Below are 4265 nucleotides of genomic sequence, written 5' to 3' on the forward strand. Positions count from 1 at the left end.
GTGGCACCTTTCCGTTTAGGAGGTGGCAAGAAAAATATTTTTTGGGTGGGGTCCCAATAGGGGGAATTTTTTTTAAGGGCCCAAAGGGTTGAAACCCCCTTTGGCCCTTTCTTTGGGGGCCCGCCCCCCCCCCCCCCCCCCCCCGCAGCTGAGCGCCTATAACCAGCGAAAACCATGCTGCAGCAGCCCTATAACCATTGTTTTAAACTCTCCATCTGATAGTTTGGTTGTTTCCATCTTATTGAATTCTTTTCTGGGGATTTCTCTTGTTCTTTCATTTGGGACATATTTATTTGTTTCTCCATTTTGTCTTTGTATTAGGTAGATCTGCTATGACTTCCAAAGTTGTTATGATGGCTTTATGGTGAAGAGATCTTGTGGCACAATCTTTTAGGTCACCTAAGCTCCATGCTCCAGAAATGTTTCTTGTGGGTTATGTGCACTCTCCTATTGTAGTTGAATCTTTAATGCTGCTGGTCCTTTCATGGGTTGAGTTAACCCTTCAGGCTGGCTGACTATAAGAGTAAACCTTGAGCATTGTGTATGAGACACTGTGCAGGGACTTCCCCCTGAGGCAGAGTTGTTCCCAGTGGGGTCTGGTGCCTGCTAGAATCCCCCTTTGGATATGCCACTTGTGTGGCTAGTTGGGTCAAGTCCTGGTGTGGTCTGAAGCCCACCACTGGTTGTGTTGGTTCTGGATCAACTTGGGCAGGATTTAGGTACAAGGCAATGTCCGAAGTTGTATGTAATCTGCCTTGGACTACCTGTCTGTAGCTACTACACTGTTCACCGTGGCTGCATCTACGGACCTGGGTGTGTGTTGGAGGAGCCAGTCTGTGTATAAGGATTGGCTTCCTCTAGCTTAGAACTGCAGTCAGATCTGGAAAAGAACCAAGGCTTCCTGTGGTCTGCCTCCAGGTGAACCAGTTGCTCTGCCTCCCCCTGAGGTTGCCTGTTCTTCCTCTAGAGCAGTGGTTCTCAACCTTCCAAATGCCGCGACCCTTTAATACAGTTCCTCATGTTGTGGGACCCCCAACCATAAAATTATTTTCATTGCTACTTCATAACTGTAATTTTGCTACTGTAAATAATATGTAATTATATATGTGTTTTCTGATGGTCTTAGGCGACCCCTGTGAAAAGGTCGTTCGACCCCCAAAGGGGTCACGACCCCCAGGTTGAGAACCGCTGCTCTAGAGCCTTCTGAAGGAAGACTATAGAGTGCACCCAGGCTGATTGTGAACCACAGACCATTCCACAGGTTGTAAGCTCAGTAGGGTGGGGCAACTGGAGTCAGGAGGATAGGTCTAGTGCAGTGATGGCGAACCTTTTGAGCTCGGTGTGTCAGCATTTTGAAAAACCCTAACTTAACTCTGGTGCTGTGTCACATATAGAAATTTTTTGATATTTGCAACCATAGTAAAACAAAGATTTATATTTTTGATATTTATTTTATATATTTAAATGCCATTTAACAAAGAAAATTCAACCAAAAAAATGAGTTCGCATGTCACCTCTGACACGCATGTCATAGGTTCGCCATCACTGGTCTAGTGAGTTCCCTAGTTGGGGGTCACTCAATTAATTTCTCAATGAGGGGAAAGTAGCCCCTACTCCAGAGCCAAACCCCTGAGTCTCTGCCAGATTCTCCAACTCTAGTTCCCCCAGGAGGGGTGTGCTGCAGTTTCAGTTGGGTGCAGCCAACCATCCCCTCTGCAGGAATAAGCTCAGCAGCCCCAAGCCCAGGGCGACAAATCAAAAGAATCTCCCATTGGGGGTGGTGCTAGCCCAGCTCATAGGAGGTGGCTAAGTACTTCATCACAGTCCCAGATAATAGCCTGCAAGGGACTCACACTTTGAATGTCCCAGCTCTGAGCTATTTTCCCTTCACCCTGTGGAACTGAGCCAAGTGGGGCAGGATATCCAGGACTTCGCATATCCTTTGGGGGGTAGGGGTGTCTGCAAATCTGTAGGAGGGTATGGGTACTTCTTTTCCTTCCCAGGGTAGCCCTGGCTGAGATGGCTGGGGAGATAGAAGTCCCTCCTCCCACAATGTAGCCATACACCTCAGCAGTGCCCACTGGTTCCTGAATAAAAGCTTCCCGGGGGACATTCTCTAAAAGTTCCAGCTCTCATAGCTTCTCAGCCCTTTTGGCTAAGATCAAGTGTAGTATCTATTCTTATCATTTTAATATCTGATACGTCTTCTATATGAGGACGTATACTAAATATATTAATATATTAAATGAATTTTTGGAGCAGGGAGATGGAACAGGAGCTTGCTCCGTCCACTCCATGCGTTGACCCGGTATTGCAGTACCTCTGGAAACGGTGCACAAAAATAAATAAAAGTCCCAGCTCTGTGCAACACTCTTGTGCCTCTGCTGGCTGAACTCAGCAGGATGGGACCTTTCAAGTGGTTCAACAGGTGGGGAGAAAGGCACCAGATGTGCACTTGAGATGTGGGCGACCAGACCTCCTTCTAAAACCACACAACTTAGTCACTGAGTCTCCACCAAGAGCTTCTCCAGAAAAGGAGGGCACCAAAAGTCACTTCTGGGTGCAGCCAGCAGATCCCTCCACAGGACCCAAATATAGCAGAGTTGGGGACTGTACAGTGCACTCCACATGCTGGTGCTATAACAATAGGAGTACTGGTGCCTGGGAGGTAGCATCTGGGTCACCCAAGCAGACAGAAGCCCCACTGATTTTCGTTAGCCGATGCTAGGTGGGCTCCTCTTCCTGTCACTGTTATTTTGGGTTGGGATCCTTGTATGGAGTTGAGACCTCATGCTTCTGGGGAAAGGGAGTTTTGTAGCCATGATATCCTTCCTGCTCCTTAGCCACCACACCTGGACTCGGGGGCTAGTCATTTCTGCATCTTTGCCTTTCTTACCAGTCTCTATGTGGCTTCTTCTGTAAATCCTTGGTTATAATATTTCAGTTCAGCTAGCCTTTAGTTTAAAGGCTAGCTGAATGAATATGTTTAATGCTTTATAATATAGCTGTAAATCTGCTTGGGGCTGGGAGCAGGTGAGTATAGCTTCCACCTACTCTGCAGCCATCTTGGAATCCCTTCATCATTTCTTCAAATAGGTTTTCAATTCCTTGCTCTCTCTCTCTTCTTCTTCTGGTACCCCTATGATACAGATGCTATTAAACTTGATGTTGTTCCAGAGGTGCCTAAAACTATCCTCATTTTAAAAAATTATTTTCTTTTTGCTGCTCTGATTGGGTGTTTTCTGCTAACTGGTCTTCCAAATCACTGGTTTAATCCTCTCCTTCATCTAATCTATTGTTGAGTCCCTCCAGTGTATACTTCATTTCAGATATTGTATTCTTCATTTCTTCTTCTTTTTTTAAATTAAATTTATTGGGGTAGCATTGGTCAACATGAACACTCAGGTTTCAGGTGTGGGTTTCTATGTTACAAGATCTGTATATTGTACCATGTGCTCCCCACCCAAAGTCAAATCTTATCTTGTCACCATATATTAGGACCTCCTTCTCCCTTTTCCCTTTCCTTCTGGCAACCACCACATTGCTGTTTGTGTTTATGAGTTTCAGTTTTATATCCCACACTAGGGGCCCAGTGCATGAATTTGTGCATCTTGAAAGGAACTGTGGGCTGTGAGGCTGCGGTGGGCACAGGGGCCGGTCTCGGCCCATCCTCCGTGCCCCCGCCTGACCCCTCTGGCCACAGCCCCTGGTCCCCTCTCTGCTGGAAGCCCTGCTCCCACTGTTGCCACTCCCAAGCGCTGATGATGCCAGCCCTGCTCACACCTACTGACAGCATGGAGAAATTGGGGCCAGCACTAGCAGCAGGTGCAAGCAGGGCTGGTGTAGTCAGCAGCGGTGGCTACTGCTCCAATAACCCCTCAGGAGCAAGGGGAAGTGGAGAAGCCCTCAGGGTGATAGAGGCCAGCAGCTTCCACTCACACTCTCTGATGGTGCTGAGCGCTTGGGACCAGTGCCAGGAGCCAGCAGCAGGTGCGAGTGGTGGCTCCAGCACCAGCAGTGGGTGCGTTTGGCAGCTCCAGCGCCAGCAGATGGTGTGAGAGGTGGCTGCTGGCCCCAATTGCCCCTCAGGAGCAGGGGGAAGTGGAGAAGCCCTGAGGGGCGATTGGGCCAGCAGCCGCCGCTCATACCTGCTGATGGCGCTGATCAGTCGGGGCCATCTCCTGGCACCAGCAGTGGGTGTGAGTGGAGCCGGAGCCGGATCAGTGTGGGCGCCCGCAGAATGCACACGCGGAGCAAAGATTTCA

At 48.6% G+C, this 4265-nt stretch overlaps 1 pseudogene; it reads left to right on the forward strand.

Annotated features, from left to right (window-relative positions):
- Positions 1-2134: 2134 nt before the first annotated feature.
- On the forward strand, positions 2135-2342 carry LOC111825838 (annotated as a pseudogene).
- Positions 2343-4265: the final 1923 nt, after the last annotated feature.

Source organism: Myotis lucifugus, unplaced genomic scaffold (genome assembly GCF_000147115.1).
Source record: "Myotis lucifugus unplaced genomic scaffold, Myoluc2.0 scaffold_41, whole genome shotgun sequence".
Classification (NCBI taxonomy): Eukaryota; Metazoa; Chordata; class Mammalia; order Chiroptera; family Vespertilionidae; genus Myotis; species Myotis lucifugus.